This window comes from Schistocerca nitens, chromosome 6, assembly GCF_023898315.1.
Source record: "Schistocerca nitens isolate TAMUIC-IGC-003100 chromosome 6, iqSchNite1.1, whole genome shotgun sequence".
Taxonomy (NCBI): Eukaryota; Metazoa; Arthropoda; class Insecta; order Orthoptera; family Acrididae; genus Schistocerca; species Schistocerca nitens.
In genome coordinates, this window is record NC_064619.1 from 278,440,586 (window position 1) to 278,460,126 (window position 19,541).

At 44.7% G+C, this 19,541-nt stretch overlaps 1 non-coding gene across 1 annotated transcript; it reads left to right on the forward strand.

Annotated features, from left to right (window-relative positions):
* Window positions 1-1,010: 1,010 nt before the first annotated feature.
* Trnas-cga (transfer RNA serine (anticodon CGA)) lies at window positions 1,011-1,085 on the forward strand. The gene has a single exon. It is a non-coding gene; the product is annotated as a tRNA-Ser (tRNA).
* Window positions 1,086-19,541: the final 18,456 nt, after the last annotated feature.

Consider the following 19,541-nt stretch of genomic DNA (forward strand, 5'->3'; position numbering starts at 1 on the left):
AGGATATAAGATGAACATCAACAAAAGCAAAACGAGGATAATGGAATGTAGTCAAATTAAATCGGGTGATGCTGAGGGGATTAGATTAGGAAATGAGACACTTAAAGTAGTAAAGGAGTTTCGCTATTTGGGGAGTAAAATAGCTGATGTTCGAAGTAGATAGGATATAAAATGTAGACTGGCAATAGCAAGGAAAGCGTTTCCGAAGAAGAGAAATTTGTTGACATCGAGTAAAGATTTAAGTGTCAGAAAATCGTTTCTGAAAGTATTTGTATGGAGTGTAGCCATGTATGGAAGTGAAACATGGACGATAAATAGATTGGACAAGAAGAGAATAGAAGCTGTCGAAATATGGTGCTACAGAAGAACGCTGAAGATTAGATGGGTAGATCGCATAACTAATGAGGAGGTACTGAATAGAATTGGGGCGAAGAGGAGTTTGTGGCACAACTTGACAAGAAGAAGGGATCGGTTGGCAGGACTTGTTCTGAGGCATCATGGGATCACAAATTTGGCATTAGAGATCAGCGTGGAGGGTAAAAATCGTAGAGGGAGGCCAAGAGATGAACACACTAAGCAAATTCAGAAGGATGTAGGTTGCAGTAGGTACGGGGAGATGAAGAAGCTTGCACAGGATAGAGTAGCATGGAGAGCTGCTTCAAACCAGTCTCTGGACTGAAGACCACGACAACAACATTAGCATATAATAAACATTACTAGATTTATTTTGTCCGATTTTCCGACTGCAGTGTAACCTCAGAAAGACAACTACAGTGCAAGAGAAGCAGAAACCCATATACGCAGACATCAGCAAAAGATAAACATTACTCAATTTCAAAATGAGAATACATTTTCGAAACGTGTTGCTGCACAACAACAATAATGATAACATTGCTGCCTTGGTCTTCGTTCTTATTATTCTTTCTTCGCAGTTGAGCTTCTGTAAGGTTTGGAAGGTAGGAGACGAGGTACTGGCAGAAGTAAAGCTGTGTGTACCGGGCCTGAGTCGTGCTTCGGTAGCTCAGTTGGTAGAGCACTTGCCCGCGAAAGGCAAAGGTCCCGAGTTCGAGTCTCGGTCGGGCGCACAGTTTTAATCTGCCAGGAAGTTTCACGATTCCAATGTGCTTACCACTGCGCTGCTTCACTCAGTTTGTTCTTTTGGAAACAGGACGCTTTGGTCACTGCGACGAATGGCGGGACTGCAGAAGTCAGATGAGCAGGATGTCCTCACATCCTGTGCTGGCCATCGGCGTGACAGTCGGTGTCACGACAGACAAGCAAACAACTCCGTTAGCGTGCAGTGCATGGGCTTTTCGTGTTCTACTGTGTCGACATTACTTCTGTTCGGGGAAAACCAGGCTCCGACAATCTAACGAAGGCAACAACGTGTTAATACCGAATCTCTGTAGAGTACTGCAGGACTGAAGACCATAACAACAACATGTAGGACGTTGGCGAAGTATCGCAGGACGTATTTTGTGTTTTACGTAACAGAATGGGTCCTCAACGAGGAATAGCAGGAAGTGACGTCACAGAACTCATGTCAGTATGAGCTAACTCGGCCCAGATGCCAAGAACAGAGCCTCGTGATTTAACAGAATGTACTTAGTCCTAAGACTATTTGACATTCCTGATGCAACCCGTAAGGAGATGGCCAGCGCCACTTGCTGCAGCAGATCACCGCTCCAATTTCCCGCCCCTTTTCCCGTCTCCGCAAGCTTTCCCGCGCACAGAAGGCGCGCGATAGGCGAGCTCCACCGGCTGGCGTTGACCGCGCGGGCGTGATGCGTGGGGTCCCACGCGCGCCGCGAATGCGTCGTAAAAGTTTACGCGGTGCGCCGTAGGGCGGGGACGAGTGAGACCCCCGCTGCCGAGGTAGGGAGTCCTCCTCACGAAACTGGATACCAGCGCGCGAGTTATGTGGGTTATTGCAATAAATTCCGGCGCCATGGCTCAGCGGGGATAGATAAAGGCTCCGCGGCCGAGTCCGAATGTTAGTGCTAACGGCTAGCGGTCCCGCGGGACGCCGCCTGCTCCCTATCGGCCGGCGCCGATGCCCAGTAAATAGACGCTCGCGCGGTAATCTCCAGCCTTTTATAGCCTCGATGGACTTGCGCGCCGTGTTATAAGTGGGAACCGGGGTGTGAACAATCGGCCGACTGCATCCTACTTCTATAAGGCGAGCAAGGAGAGCGAGTACGAGAACTGCTGCGTCCTCGTTTCGTTGCGTTTCGTATGTGCCGTCTTCGCGGGCTCTCGACCGACCTAGTGGCGCAGTGGCCAGGCAGTTCCGCTGGTAGGACACCATTATTGGATCAAGATCAGCTAGGTATATTCAGCCTTTACAAGCTGCGACGTAGCCTTACTCTCTGCTGGAGGAAGTCGATATTTTAAAGCAAATCACAATAGCCAATGATTTTTCGGCAACTAACGTTTTGCGTCAGTATGACAGGCTAAAGAGAGAAAAAGAACATATCAGTCAAACACACACACACACACACACACATGAGACGCCCTGCTAAACCCACAGGACATGACAGGTAGTTTAAGTTGTGGAAAGAGGCCAAAATAAGCGGCTGTCAGTTGCACACGAACATACCATCTTTTATTTGATCAAACATTACAAGAGCCAAGAAACTTTTTTTTAAAAAAAACACAGCTTTAGTTTTGGAACTTAATTAACGGCTGAATGCGCTGTACAATCTCATGCCTTAAGGGCAAAAGTACTTTAATTTAAAAACGGCTGAAATCCAATAACTTAAATCTCAACCAAAATCAGAAATTTAAAAGCAAAGCCTTATCTTAAAACAGTTCCTTAATTAGGCTGAAGGCTCCAGGAATCTGACACCTTAAGAGCAAAACAACTTAAATTCAAAATCAGCTGAAGGCCCAACACTTAAGACCCAATAACATTAATTTTAAATATGCCAAAGGCCTTACGCAAAACAGTTCTTAAACTAGGCTGAAGGCCCAAACCATCTGACGCCTGAAGGGTAAAACAACCTTATTCTAAAAATCGGCTAGAAGCCATACAAGTAAAAACAGTAAGAACAAACAAGAAAAGGCAGTACACCCAAGGTCGCTCAGAAGTTCCGAGGATCGGCCTGGAATTCAAACACTAAAGTTCGCTTAGGGAGACGGGCATGGCAGCCCATTCTTCGCGGGGTGCTGCACTGAGCAGAGGTATCGATGTCGGTAGGTGAGGCCTGGCACGAAGTCGGCGTTCCAAAACATCCCAAAGGTGTTCTATAGGATTCAGGTCAGGACTCTGTGCAGGCCAGTCCATTACAGGGATGTTATTGTCGTGCAACCACTCTGCCACAGGCCATGCATTATGAACACATGCCCGATCGTGTTAAAAGATCCAGTTGTCATCCTGGAATTGCTCTACAACAGTGGGAAGCAAGAAGGTGCTTAAAACATCAATGTAGGTCTGTGCTGTGATAGTATCACGCAAAACAACTAGGGGTGCAAGGCCCCTCCATGAAAAACATGACCACACCATAACACCACCGCTTCTGGATTTTACTGTTGGCACTACACACGCTGACAGATGACGTTCACTGGGCGTTCGCCATAGCCACACCCTGCCATCGGGTCGGCACGTTGTATACCGTGATTCGTTACTCCACTCAACGTTTTTCCACTGTTCAGTCGTCCAATCTTTACGCCCTTACACCAAGCGAGGGGTCCTTGGTATTTACCGGCGCCATATGCGGCTTATGAGCAGCCACTTCCATGAAATCCAGGTTTGCTCTCCTCCCGCCTAACTTACACAGTACTCACAGTGGATCCTGATGCAGTTTGGAATTCCTGTGTGATGGTCTGGATAGATGTCTGTCTACTACATATCACGACCCTCTTCAACTGTCGCTCATCTCTGTCAGTCAACAGACGAGGTCGGCCTGTACGCTTTTGTGCTGTACGTGTCCCTTCACGTTTCCACTTCACTATCGTAGCGGAAACAGTGGATCTAGGGATGTTTAGGAGTGTGGAAATCTTGTTTACAGACGTATGACACAAGTGACACCCACTCACCTGACCACGTCCAAAGTTCGTGAGTTCAGCGGAACGCCCCATTCTGTTCTCCCACGATGTCTAATGAATACTGAGGTCGTTGAGATGGACTACCTGGCAGTAGGTTGCAGCACAATGTACGTAATATGGAAAACGAAACCAATTGACTGATTTCAACCAAGCTTGGTACATATATCATTTACGGTATGAAAAGAATCATGTTGGGGTAAGTACCACACATCTGCTAAAAGGGGGGGGGGGGGGGGGGGGTGAGAAAGCAGTGTAACGAACGACGAGAGAATACCCATACTTTAGTCATCCAGTATTTGGTAATGAAAGCGCTTAGAGACTTGAAACAACTTTATACATAATTTCTAACTTATACAGAAGTCTTTCTTCGTGAGAACCACCACAAAATGATAAAAGTATACAGTTTCCCACTTACTACATTTTCACTGTTTATGGAATATATAACTTCTCTACTACCGATTTTTTCGTGTCTCATTTTGCAAACAGTATTTATGTACAACACTGAACGTACCAAAAAAAAAAAAAAAAAAAAAAAAAAGATTGCATCATTCTATGACGCTTAGTTCATGAGGTACGAAAGTATTTGGGGCTAGGCTGATTCTACCCCAAAGTACCGTTATCCAAGATGGCGGCGATGACGTAATCTAAGATGGCGGCGATGACGTCATTCAAGATGGCTGATTTTGGAGGGAAATTTGAATTTTGGCGGGAAATTACCGCGCCCCCCCTAGCCCAGAAAATTGGCGGGAAGTTCAAATTCTAACAGGATAATGGCGGGAAAAATGGACTTGTCTTTATTATGCAACCAATTTCAAGCATGTGTGTTCACCACGAGCTCTAGAGCCCAACTGTTTTTTTTTAATCAGCAGCTCAATAAATGTGTGCTTTGCAGCTGATGTTCTGGGGTGTATCCCAGTCGTGACCCTTGCCATGAACCTAGTGTGACTGCTCAAATTGTTTCCCACAGTAACCTACCTTCCCTCTCAGATTACGCAACAATAGCTCTCCAACATTTCCCCAAAGCAGAAGTGTCCGATTTTTTGACGAAGGTTCGAAAAAGTGGAAACTGTTCGCATGAATTGTTGCACATGATATGATAGAGGAGCATACGGATGATCGAAATGAGCGTTGTTGACATGTAATCCGTTACCCGCCTATGCAGAACTCTCAGACAGAACGTCCCCAGTACCGAAAACAACTGCGCTTTTCGAAATCAAGGATTTGGTGGTATTTTTCAAACGCGCTAGTTGGTTCCATACGGAATTCGTGCCTCCAATTGTACCAGAGAGCATTAAAACGCTTACTATATCGAATATAGCAAGTCCACCAGGACCTTCTTTTCCACACGACTACTCTCCATCGCATTTACCTAAGTGAATCACAATTTCTAAAATGTAATCGAAGTATGTGCGTTGTATCATTGACCATATTCGTTAGATTTGTGGCCTCCAAACTATTAGCTCCGCACAAAACTCAAACTGCACTTGAAGGAGTCAAGTATAGAGCTGATTTATAAGATCTAGACAGTTGTGAACTACAGACCCAAGACAGTAACGGAATTAGACTTCAACGAGACCATTGAGAATTCCTTTCTCAGTAATGTGTCGCGTCAAATCAATCATATTTTTCATATATGAAGATGGTATCTGTTCTTTCGGACATGTCCGAAATGGGCAGGGGCACTGCCCTCTGTAATAAAAAAATTGAGTGAACGGATCAACGAAGATCCTGAACGGTTGTCATCGGGCGTCCGCCCCAAACGAATACATCGAACAATTTAGAAAAAAAAAAAAAAAATGAGATCGATGGATAGAGCGTCTACCATGTAATCAGGAGATCCCTGGTTCGAGTCTCGGTCGGGGCATCCATTTTCAACTGTCCCCGTTGACTGTTATCAAATCCTGTATGCAGCTAGGGGTATTCATTTCATTGTAATCGTATTTTTAGAAAATAAACAGTCAAAACAATATGCTACCTTCTTAATCAGTATTATCCGTTTGCTAATTTATATCTATCTTATACGAGTATCATACAAGAACAGGAATGGAATTATTCTGCACCGTCAAAAAAATGTAAATTTATGTACTCGTATTTTTAGAAGTGTCAGGCGTTTCCTACATTCATAGGACTTTTTCTAGTTAATATTCTATATCTGCAAATTTCTCCATGATTTCCTCAGATATCGTTGCTACCTGCCGCCTTCATCATTTCTAGAGGACAATGTTCTTCAGGACTATCACCAAACAGCATAGGAACCCAAATATTTGGTTCGACACTGTACTCCAGTTTTGACTGTCATTACACATGATCCGCTTCAAAGTGGCGCACCATCCTTAAACTCTCTAAGCCTGCCTTCCCGCAACGGTATCTTTCCAGACACTAAGCCACGTATGTATCACGTTTGATTGAAATCACCTCCCACTCCCTCCTCCTCCACAAAATAGACAGATCGTATGACCATATATATCTTTAACATCCCGTCAACGAATGGGTCTTGAGACACTACTTTCCAGAGCTATGGCTGATTTCATTACTTCCCATCCTCACAAACAGGGGCTACTCAGATTGCCTTGTCACCAAAGAATTGTTTTCCTAAATGATAAACCACATCTTTATCATGTTTTGCAGCACTTTCTCTATGCGTCCCGGAGTTCTTCCCATTTGTCAGCACCATGACTCATCTACCTCCCATACGTGACCATAAAATTACAAATTTCTCTTTCGGAGGTGCATTAAGTCTTCTGTTGGTTTTCAGTATTTTGGACTATAAGCTTCCGTTCTGTTTGGATCGAGAATCTTTCTCGTTACTTTGCGGTCATACTGAGCTTTTGGTTTGAAAACTATGTTGCAGTGCGTGTTTTTTGCCTGTATTGAGAAATATTTTTTGTAGCAAGACCCTCTCTGTGCTGTATTTCACATGCTGTAAGTTCAAGCGTGACGTCTAGGCACTTCAAGTACAGTTCTCTCTCTGTTTGACCATACTTTGTGGACAGTTTTTTCCGTACCGAGGTTTGAACATAAGAGATGACTTTTTTGGATAGAAATTTGTAAGCTCTCTTTTTCTGTTGGACGCCGCTTTTGATCAGGAATGGGTCAGCTATTTCATTTACAAATTTAACTTTAAAACTTTGTGTTAGTGGGCAATTAAAGTTTTGGATCTAACCCTTGCTCTTCGAGTATGGAAAAGAGGATATTATTAGTACAGGAACTTGTGGAGCGCGCTGTGTAGATGTGTACTCGTTAGACCCTCTACCCTCTTAACCCTTTTAAGTGACACTGGTTGGTATATATATATATATATATATATATATATATATATATATATATATATATATATATATATATATATATCACTGGTTTTAAATGCTATTTATTATTTTATCTACACAAACAATCGGTTGTATTGGCACTAATAAGTTCACATTAGTTTCTGTGATAAGTATGAATACCATTTGTATGTTTCGAAATTGGTAGGCTTGAGGCTTGAATGAAAAAGTGAATTATGGCCAATGGCATTTGGAGCACTCATCTTCAAAGCTGTATTTCCTACATTATAAAGTAAAGTCGTCTGTATACTTATTTACAGGTAATTTTCTTCCGCGCCGTGCGTATGAGCAAACTGTCGTGAATTTCGTTCCCAGCTACATACGATTATTGGCTTCTTCTAATATACAATGAACATTGTACGTAATGTTCTTTGACAAATTATATCGAAAATGTTAGCCGTTGAGATAGCACAAATTATTTCCGGTGACAGTGCACATGTAGGGTGATTGCTGAAAATATACATGACAAAAACAGTTGATGCACACACCTGGTTTTTATGGTTGAGGGATCATACTGACATTTGTGAACATTTATTTTAAATTTATCACTTAATTATTGTGGTGTCGCTGTGTGGCAGAAGATATTCTGGCCGAGCGTGTAATGAACTGTGGGAAGAGGTTCCAGAAGAGCGCGCAGAAGAATCAGAATTTGGTGGCGCCTCTGATACAGATGAAGTAGTATTTCTACAGTTTGAAACAGAGCTGTAATGACGCAGTGTCGAGTGAACTAGTGAGTGGAACGTCGAGTACAGATGCACTAAGTAGAGTAGACAGTTTGCCAGTACTTGAAGAGGCATTTCATGAAAGTTGTGAAACTAACTCTGATACTGAAGTGGCTGCAAATTCGGAATTACGTGCTTATTTTAAAGTCGGCTGTGAACTCCAATCCCTTGGGAAATGTCTTCGTCCTGCGAACATATGTTTACTAACAGAAGTTGACTTTGCTGATTTCCTGCAAATTTTTGAGCACGGATTCATTGGTATGAGTACAGACCATCATCCCATAGCCCACAGTGGGCCTAAAATATATAATAAATTGAACCGTTTTATTTATTACTATTAATGTGCCTCTGATTGGTTTAAGAATTTTCAGAGTCGGAGATCGCCGGAATTCTGCAGAGCGACAGAGATTTTATTCCAGATGGAGTAATAATTACGTAAAAATTTTCTCGCCCAAAATTTTCCATGCAAGTAACTAGCTATTCTTCAGTCACAATAATTTAACTTAAGGGGAAGGGAAGTTAAAGGTGAATGGAAGAAGAAAAAGAAGAAGAAGAAGAGCACGCAGAAGATACCAGATGGTAGATAGTATGAGGATAGAAAACAATTATGTGAAAACGAAGAGGGTAGCAAATGACAGGACTGCATAGAGAGCTACATGTGAAGACCTGCCCACGGGCAGAACACAATGATGATGATGATGATGATGATGATGAGGGTTAGCATCGCTTGGAGGCATCTGCTTACATAGAGCTGCACAGAGGGCGCTAGCTTGCGAGATGAATTTGGATCACAACCAGTTCGAATCCGTACGGCGTATTAACGACTGTGGCTGGTACTACGGCCGATAGGAGCGTGGTTTTTAGGCGGTTTCCCGTTCATGTATAGGTAAATGCTGGGCTGTCCCCCAACGTCTGCCTCAGTAAACACGATTCACAAACAGTTAAAATATGATCACATAACAGATGGCGTACAAACCTTCCCTTTGTCAGACAACTGACGACTACTGTGACATAAAGGGAACCCGAACACGAAGTTAAATACAGAAAAACTATCAAATCCTGTGTACAGCGGAACGCGCACTTGACGGTATTAATGCTAAAAAGAAGAAGAATATCGCTTCTAAGCATTAACTCAAGAAGCTATTCGATAACGCTTATCATCGATGATGCAATCGAATCGGAATGTAGGTCCGTATTGGCGTCACCATCCTGTCCCAGATACAAACGGTTACTTTCTGCTCCCTTCATTCGATTCACGAATGTCACAAAAAAAAAGAACGGAAATCGTATAAAGCACACAAATGGCCGTTGTCCGAATTCTGGTCTCTCACTGCGTAACCATAAAAGTAGCGTAAAACTGCAAAAAACACAGCAGTTTACTACGTAGAAACTTTTGAAGCGCCTGTGGTTGAGTGATAAGTGTGGATCGATGTTCGCCCGTTGCGAGCGGCAATTTATAGCACAGGGAGGGAAAAAGCCTCTCGGTTACGCAAGAAATTTTTAGCCGGCGTGAGCAGGGCCGGCCGGTCTGGAGTTTTGTGGGCCGCGGCGGAGGACACGCGAGATGCGGGCGCCGACGCCGACGCCGACGCCGACTGACGGGGCCAAAGGGTTGCGCCGGTCTATAATGAGGTCGGCCGCAGAATTTGCGAGCCGCCGCTGTAAATCATTTTTTATAGGAGTCCTTGGGCGTCGTCCCGGCTCCGCACCGCAGCGCAGAGGCGGCGAAGAACTCCACAGCGCGGCACCGCTCGGCACACCACACGTGGGCAGCACGCAGGGTGCACGTGTGTCTGCAGCCCGGCCTTCTCTCCCCCCCTTGACCCAATTAGTGGCACCGCGCTGCCTGGAAAAGACGTCGCCATCCCCCGGGGTGCGGCGCGTAATCACAGCCCCTTACAAGTCTCCCCGCTTTCTGGGGATTTCTTGACGGCAAACCAATTATAACTTCTCAAACACAACAAGTGTTTCGCTGCTAGGGGAGCAAATCTGACCGCGTCTCCGCTCTGGGGCTGCAGACATTTTTGTTGGCGTCACCGTGGCGTCAACAACGAGCAAACAAAGTAGCAGATATGCTGTACATTTTGAAGTTCTGCCGGCAGCTGTGTACACAGATCGAATTACCGAATTCGGCACCGCCTGATTTTGTGAAACATACATTATTTATACGTTATTTTTCCCATATACATCGATTTTATAGGCATGTGAGTTAAGTTTGTGACTGTCTTACGAATTTATATACACAGACGGAAAAAAATCGCACCACCAACAGGGAGTTGTGCGACATGAACGCAAGTTGATAGCTGTATTTCTACACTACTGGCCATTAAAATTGCTACACCACGAAGATGACGTGCTACAGACGCGAAATTTAACCGATAGGGAGAAGATGCCGTAGCGCCCGTAGCGACACCTACAACGTGCTGACATGAGGAAAGTTTCCAACCGATTTCTCATACAGCAGTTGACCGGCTTTGCCTAGTGAAACGTTGTTGCGATACCTTGTGTAAGGGGGAGAAATGCTTACTATCACGTTTCCGACTATGATAAAGGTCGGATTGTAACCTATCGCGATTGCGGTTTATCCTATCGCGACATTGCTGCTCGCGTTGGTCGAGATCCAATGACTGTTAGTAGAATATGGAATCGGTGGGTTCAGGAGGGTAATACGGAAAGCCGTGCTGGATCCCAACTGCCTCGTATCACTAGCAGTCGAGATGACAGGCATCTTATATGCATGGCTGTAACGGATCGTGCAACGACGTCTCGATCACTGAGTCAACAGATGGGGACGTTTGCAAGACAAGAACCATCTACACGAACAGTTCGACGACGTTTACAGCACCACGGACTACCAGCTCGGAGACCATGGCTGCGGTTAACCTTGACGCTGCATCACAGACAGGAGCGCCTGCGATGGTGTACTCAACGACGAACCTGGGTGCACGAATGGCAAAACGTCATTTTTTCGGATGAATCCAGGTTCTGTTTACAGTATCATGATGGTCACATCCGTGTTTGGCGACATCGCGGTGAACGCACATTGGAAGCGTGTATTCGTCTTCGCCATACTGGCGTATCACCCGGGGTGGCATTGGTCACACGTCTCGGTCACCTCTTGTTCGCATTGACGGCACTTTGAGCAGTGGACGTAACATTTCAGATGTGTTACGACCCGTGGCTCTACCCTTCATTCGATCCCTGCGAAACCGTACATTTCAGCAGGCTAATGCACGACCGCATGTTGCAAGTCCTGTGCGGGCCTTTCTGGCTACAGAAAATGTTCGACTGCTGCCCTGGCCAGCACATTCTCCAGATCTCTCACCAATTGATAACGTCTGGTCAATGGTGGCCGAGCAACTGGGTTGTCACAATACGCCAGTCACTACTCTTGATGAACTGTGGTATCGTGTTGAAGCTACATGGGCACCTGTAGCTGTACACGCCATCCAAGCTCTGTTTGACTCAATGCCCAGGCGTATCAAGGCCGTTATTACGGCCAGAGGTGGTTGTTCTGGATACTGATTTCTCAGGATCTATGTACCCAAATTGCGTGTAAATGTAATCACATGTCAGTTCTAGTATAATATATTTGTCCAATGAATACCCGTTTATCATCTGCATTTCTTCTTGGTGTAGCAATTTTAATGGCCAGTAGTGTACATCACATTTCGCGCCGGTCGCCTAACTGTGGCGCTATAACGGTCGCGAACCTTACTTACGTTTGAGTTTGGACGTCGTGAGCTGATGTTAGTCAAGAATGCCTTTAAGGAGACAAAGATGCCATTATCAACACCTCACTGAGATTGAACGGGGTCGTGTAATAAGCGAAGGAGAAACTGGATGTTCGTTCTGCGATATTGCAGAAAGACTTGGCAGGAATTTCGCCACTGTACATGATGGCTGGCAGCAGTGGTAAAGAAAATGAACGGTTGCAAGAACACGGGGCTTCGGACGGCCACGTACCGCTGCCGAGAGGGAAGATCATCATGTCTGGTGTATGGCTCTGACGCGTCGTACTGCATCTGCAGCAGCAATATGAGCAGCAGTTGGCACCACAGTAACACAACGAACTGTTACAGATCAATTACTTCAAGGACAGCTCCGAACCAAACGCCCCATAGCGTTCTCTTCAGTGCCCGAAAGTACCAACGTTTTCGGCTTCAGTGGTGTCAAGCGAGAGCTCATTGGAGGGCACTGTTGGAGGTTCTTTTGTATTACCTGGCTAAAGCTCCTTCTGCCTTGGTGCCAGTGACGGCCGTGTGTTGGTTAATAGAGGACGGTTGAGGGCCTGCATCCAACCTGTCTGCATGCACAGTGGACCCACACAAAAAGTTGTGAGCTGGGGAGCGATTTACTATGATAACAGAAGCACTCTTGGTGGAATCCCACGCACGTTGACTGCAAATTTGCTTATAAATATGGTGGTTCGATCTCTTGAGCTGCCATTCATGAACAAAAAGTACCACAATAGCTGTATCTTGAGAATGTCTTTATTCTATCACACGAACAATTTCGGCCGCACATTACCACATCCTCAAGCCCCACCACAGCTAAAACAGTATTTAATTTCCTTTGCAAATTTACTGTGGGATCCTTGTTACTAGCACACAACGGTTAGCTTTCATCAGGAGACTATACTCGACAACGTGTTGGAGTATAGGCTCCTGATGAAAGCTAACCCACTTGTGGTAGTGACAAGGATCCCACAATAAATGCGCCAAGGAAATCGAATAGTCTTTTGGAAGTGGTAGGGCCTAATGAAGGCGGAAAGTAGTCATGTGACAGAATAAAGACCTTCTCAAGATACAGCTGTGGTGGTACTTTCCTCATAAATATCTTCAACATTTCGCGGCCCTGTCAGCAACTGATTAAATATTAATTTCAATTTTAATAATTAACAGCCTCAGTTGTACCGTTTGCAAGGGGCTGTTAATTATTAAAATTAAAATTAATAATTTACTCATATATATCATCAGCTGAAGTTCCTCGTCCGTGCAGTAAGATGGACAGCCATAAAATTTCCAGGGAGTGTTTTCCAACAGGGTAACACTCGACCACACACCACTGTTATGTCTCAACATGATCTACTTTGGCCTGCCCGACAACCAAATCTGTCTCCAGTTGAGCACATATGAGACATCATCGGACAACAGCTCCAGTGTCCGCAAACGCATTAACCATCCCTGTATTGACCAGCCAAGTGCAACAGACATGGAACTCCATCCCACAAACTGACGTCCAACACCTTCATGCACGGCTGCATGCTTGCATTCAACATTCTAGTGGTTATATCGGTTATCAATGTATCAACATTTCACATTTGCAATTGCTTATCACGCGCTTACATAAATCTGTGATCTTACAAGGTTAATTCCTTAAATGTGTTACACAGACAAATGTATTCCCGAAATTTCATTATTGTACATTAATTATTTTTTGGTGTTGCGATTTATTTTTCCGTCAGTGTATGCAAGATGTAAAAAAACTACGTACAGAAAATATCTGAGTGATTAGAAGTGATGAAAATAGTCAGTTATTTATGTCAGGAAAATGTCACAAGTGCATTTCTGTCCCATTAGGGGCCCATGCATGTCTTGAGGCTACAGATATTCGGAGACGATGTTCAGACTGCCATGTGATAGGTGTTGTTTTAGAGGTGTTTCTAAAAATGCAGTCCGCTTACAAATAGCATCTGCGTGCTAATAACCGTTTAACACGCCTAAAACAACCAGGTGTTTCACGAATAATGGCTGCAGCTTCAGCCAAACTGGCAATCGGCTCTTCTGGAATGTCTCGAGCACCAAACGCTTCATCTCCTCGCACAAAAAGAAATCCATAGGAGGTGGGCAACAACTCTAAAATAGTATTCGTCAATTATTCTACTTCCTTAAGACTTAATGCAAATGGAACAAAACAGGAAGGAAGATTAGGGTTTAACGTCTGGTCGACATCTAGATGAATAGATTCGGGGCAAAAGTTCTGAATAAGTTAAGAGTGGCGAAGGAATTTCGCCGTGTTCAACCAACGCCGGGGACTAATGACCTCAGATGTTAAGTCCCATAGTGCTTAGAGCCATTTGAACCATTTTCAACCATCGCAGCATTTGCCTGGAGCGAGTTAGGGAAATCACACAAAATCGGGACCGATGACCTCTGCAGTTTGGTCCCTTTAATCCTCAAACCAACCAACCACACAAAATCCAAATCAGGGTTGCCAGGTACAGATTTGAACCGTCGTCTTCCCGAATGCGAGTGCAGTGTGCTAACCCGTAGCAGAAGCTATAGTTGAGCTACATCTCTATGTCACTACGCTTGGGAAATTTCTTTCCTCTATTTGGAACAAGCCGAGTGAAAGGAGTGTGTATTTCTCTCGTGGGGTTGTTCAGCAGCTTTCATTGGCGATGACATGCTATTCGATATGGTGGGGCTCTAGGAACACGTTTCCATGCTTCTGACTGGCTGGTAAGTTAAGCTCTTTTGCTCGCTAGCTGTTTTTTATACGAGTATATGAGATGTCCATTTCTGAGATGCAGAATAAAGAAGGAGGAATTTTTCTGTCAGTCCTAGGAGTACATTCGCTCGTGTTCGATGTTAGGTTTTGGACTTCGACCAAATGGCTAGTCACCGACAGTGTTGGATTTATTTCTGGTGCGACCGCGACTTCTCATCTTCGCCAGTTTTCTCGTGAAGATGGCGAGGAGGAGTCCATGCAGCCAGCGCACTCCAGCCTCTGATCTCTGCAATTAAACCACCTTCCTGGCAAAGCGGTCGGCGCAGTGTCTCCGGCTCCGATCAATCCAGATACCGTAGTGCGGCATTTTCAATGCATTTCTATTCTTTCGGGGAATGCGCCAGGCAACAGCATGGGGGCTTTACCCTCTGACCATAACTTCTGATAGTGTTTTGAAACACTAATCTGACAGTCGAGATATCGGGCAGCTCTTTCTCGCTAAACCAGTTAAACTTTCTTCCTACTGTTCCCACCCACGGCTTAACCATTCACGTCTTAGTTATCACGCGGCGCTATCAGCTGTAAGTCTACGGCACAGTAGTAATGTCCGTAGACTCTTTCTAATGCAGATCCTTATCGCTGTTGAGATCAAGTATTATGTGCCCAGAAATGATTTATGGTCAGTATTTCAACATATTTTCCAGTGAGATACTGGTGGCGGTCCTTTTATTTTGATTAATCATACTCTAACGAAATCAATAACCATTCATTTAAATTCAGTGCGATTAATGAGTTTTCTTTCTGTTTGAAATTCGTGAATAGAATTCAAATACTTACCAGATCAAACCCCTTTTATTTCGTAGTAAACAGGAATACCGACAACTGAACTCTCGAGCCATGAAGAGCTGGACAAGGTCTCTGCTTATTGCAGGATGCTTAGTTAGCATTACATATGCGTCACAGTCGAAACTTGCCGTAAGTCTGCTTGTTTCGTGGGTTAATTTTGTCATTATTTATGATATGGGATGGCAAATCTGCACTTGACCATTTGCATGTCGTTCGAGAGTTCGCTAAAGCGATGCTTGGTATCTACCAGCCCTATTCGTGGCAAGATGCAAACTATTTCAGCATTCTGGCTCTTTAGCGTAACAGCGAGGTCATTCTTACCTGATTACTGTTGCTGTTCAGTTACAGAATATATAGCAGACGTGTAATACAAGACTTGAAACAGAAAAGTACATATATCCTACTGAAGGTAGTGACTTACATTTACGTAAGACTGAATGTTACAGAATATATTTCTGTTAAATTGCTAAGAAAGTCCCAAAATATTTTAAAACCGTCAAGGTGAACAAAGAATTTTTTTGCATTTAGCAGAACGTGCACCAGTTCCACAGCACACACAGAGCATCATCAGTTAACCTGTCTATTCATCTAGCCACACTGAGCGTCTGCTATATTTTATGTGTTAACGTCTCCTGAAGAGTTTAGTCGCCGATATGTTACTAATTGACATTTAATTATAACAAATCATGCCAAGAACAACTGGTTTTCGATGGACGTTCTATATACCGTAACCTTGAAACGGCGTATTGTCGTAACAGGCGCGTTATAATGCGAAAAATCTAAATAGGAACATTCTTTAACCAGAAGTATTACGTTTCCCATCACTGTATTACAACAAATAGTACCAGAAACGACGCGTTTTAGAGATATCGTCAATGTGCTGGCTCCCTGTAATGGTGTATGTTCATAGGAAGTAAATTACACTGCTTGACAGGTGCCAAGGAACAGAGACATTGTTGGACAGGAATAATGACATGCACTGATGGACGACATGAAATGCAGCACATTCATAACAGGTGTGGCGTGGTATATTTATAACGAAGAATGGCACAGATTTCAGCACTTGGGAAAGCAGGATAACAGACATAAATAACTTTCACGTTTACTACAAGTCAGACACCCTAAGGAATATGCCGTCTGTACTAATGTACATTTTTCACTTGTTATTCATGCTGGCTGCCAAACTGTTGAGGAGTCGTTAGGGAATATTGTGGCACTCCTCTCTGAATGCGGTTTTCAGGCATGCTCTGTAGAGTTTAGGTTCGGAGTGTGTACAGGCCATTCCATACGTCCACCTTCCTGTGTGTCTGACACCTTAGTGGTCTTATGTGGCCGGGCAGTGTCGTCCATGAACAGAAAGTCGAGACATACAGCATCCCTTAACAGGCGGACATGATCCAGGATAATCTCCCTGCAATACCGCTGTACTGTAACGGTGCCTCGTGCAAAGATATGCAGCAGTATTCAGCCATCTGCATAATGTCCGCCCACACGGCAACGCCTAGGCGTTCATGAACATTCTGCGGTGTGTAGCGTGTTCCCCTCTCTGTCACACTAACTGGTGGCCAGTATCACTTCTCACTTCATCGGAGAACATCACTCTGGACATTGTTGCTAACACCAACCAACCTGCTCCCTACATCAACCAACTTTTTCTCGACGGTGGCATGGTTGAAGTGGTATGCTTTTAACAGGCTTCCGAGCCTGATTTAGTCACCGCGAAATGGCTCTGGCAGAGACACGTGCACCCGTAGCGGTTGCAAGGTGTGCAGCGATGTGTCTAGGAGTGAGATGTCTGTTCCTCTTCGTCACTAGGGCTACATAGCGATCCCCTTGCGATGTGGTGGTCCGTCTGCGAGCACCATCATACCTCCGCATAGTATTTGCACCTTAAGTGGCCTTTCTTTGCTCGCGGGGTGACACTTTTGGACTCACCCATTACTGTGGCCACAGTTGTGACAGTGACTGACTTCGACCTGTCGAAACGCTCGTCCACGATCGTAACAACTCAAATGATGTCTTGCAGGATACATTGCCGTACCGCACGAAATCTCTACCAGTCGGTTGCACTACAACCTTCGTCAGACACCGTTCTGCATGAACTGTCGAATGCATACAGTGCATTCGAGCACAAGCTTCACTGCAGTTAACACGTCCCGACCTCTACATATCCTCTTACTGTCATTGGTTTTGTGTTCCATAGCAACCATTGGTTGTTCCGTAGCAACTTGCAGTTGTTCCTTAGCAAGTGTCAAATGTTGCTCAGCAAATGTCAAGCGATGTATTACATAAAAACTACCAAATATGGTCTTCACTTGCACGCGCTTAAATGCAATAATGCTCAGACACATGTTGGTCCATGAGTTACCAGTTTTTGAAATGCTCATTACCAGTTAAAATGTTCCTTTTTTCGGAAGTGATAAATTTAAGCTATTGAGGAGAAGCTACATTTGTTCGATTTGAAGGAAGCAAACGAGGAACAAGTGTGGCGACACTGTCTCTGGCAAGCTTCTTCAGCCACGCGGGGCAGCCCCGTGGTCTATGGCACCTTGCACGGTTCGCGCGGCTTCCACGTCGGAGATTCGAGTGCCTCCCTCGGGCATCGGTGTGTGTGTTGTCCTTAGCGTACGCTAGTTTAAGTTAGACTAAGTAGTGTGTAGGCCTAGAGAACGATGACCTCAGCAGTTTGGTCCCACAGGAACTTACCACCACAAGCTACTTGAATTTGCGCGCGTAACGACTTGACTAGCTAACTTCAATGCTAAATAACTCGGAAACGACGCAATGTATCGAATTTTTTTCTTAACAGTTATTTCTCAGCAAAAGCTCCCCTGCAACACACTGACAAGCTTTTCAGACTGTTTATGAGCGCCCTGTATGTAATGATATAGTGGCTAGCATCGGAAACTCGACGAGGTTTTCCACGGACAATACATTGGCTATAAGAAGATAGCAAATAAATATAGCGTCCTGAGCATAAAAAGGCGGAAAGAACCGTTACTAAGCTATTAACCATAAAACACTGGAAACAGTATCAACCATAAAGTACCTGGGGGTATACGTTTGGAGTGATCAAAGTGGAACGACCAGAAAAAAGTAACTACAAGAACTGCAGATAGCTGGCCGGGATGGCCGAGCGATTCTAGGCGCTACAGTCTGGAACCCCGTGACCACTACGGTCGCAGGTTCGAATCCTGCCTCGGGCATGGATGTGTGTGATATCCTTAGGTTAGTTAGGTTTAAGTAGTTCTAAGTTGTAGGGGACTGATGACCTCAGTAGTGAAGTCCCATAGTGCTCAGAGCCATCTGAACCATCTGAACTGCAGGTACTATACTGTTATACAGGGAAAGAAACCTAAGCAAATGTAATTAGTAATCCACTGAAGAAGCTACTTATAGAACAATCGTTCGAGAGAGTCTTGAGAATTTCTCATCTGTCTAGGTCCCTTACTAGACGGGACATCAGCCTCCATAGCCGAAATCGCTAACTGCATGGCTGTGCGGTAGAAATCGGTTCAGAAATAGTCGGTTTGAATCGTGATAATGGAAGATATTTTCACGGTCAGTATTTGGCCAGCGAGCGGAATGGAAAATGAAGTCTTCCGCGACGGCACTGTTGTATAAAACATTTTCGGACTTCTTGCCGCGTCAATTCGGGGTAAATCCTCGAGCTTTCGACGATTGCCTCCATCGTCTTCGTCAGGAGCAAATGACCGTAAAAACTGCTGATGCAGTGTCCTTGTATAGCCCAAAGACGGGTGATGATTCGCCGGCGTCTACATCAAGCTGTCGCGGATGTGTCAACGTCTGCGCTGGTGGCGTCACCTGTCCAGCCGCAGCGTAAACATTGCGACGAATATCTCTCCCTCTTCTCTCCATCGAGAGCTCGCTTCCATGCACCGCTAAGGTTCTATCCACTGCCACGGCTGGAGTTTTTCTCACACATTCTTAGTTCTACAGCCTCTTTAATTATGGGGGAGTGGAGAGTTCCTGGTTACCTGATTTCGGGCAAATGTCCTGACTACATTCTAGACATCTCGATAAAGTCACTTGGGGTGAGGGCATTTTGTCACACTAGATGATGACCCGCGGGTCGCTTGCTATGCCTCTGTCGCTTTTAGAGTGAAGTAGGCTATGTATCGGTACC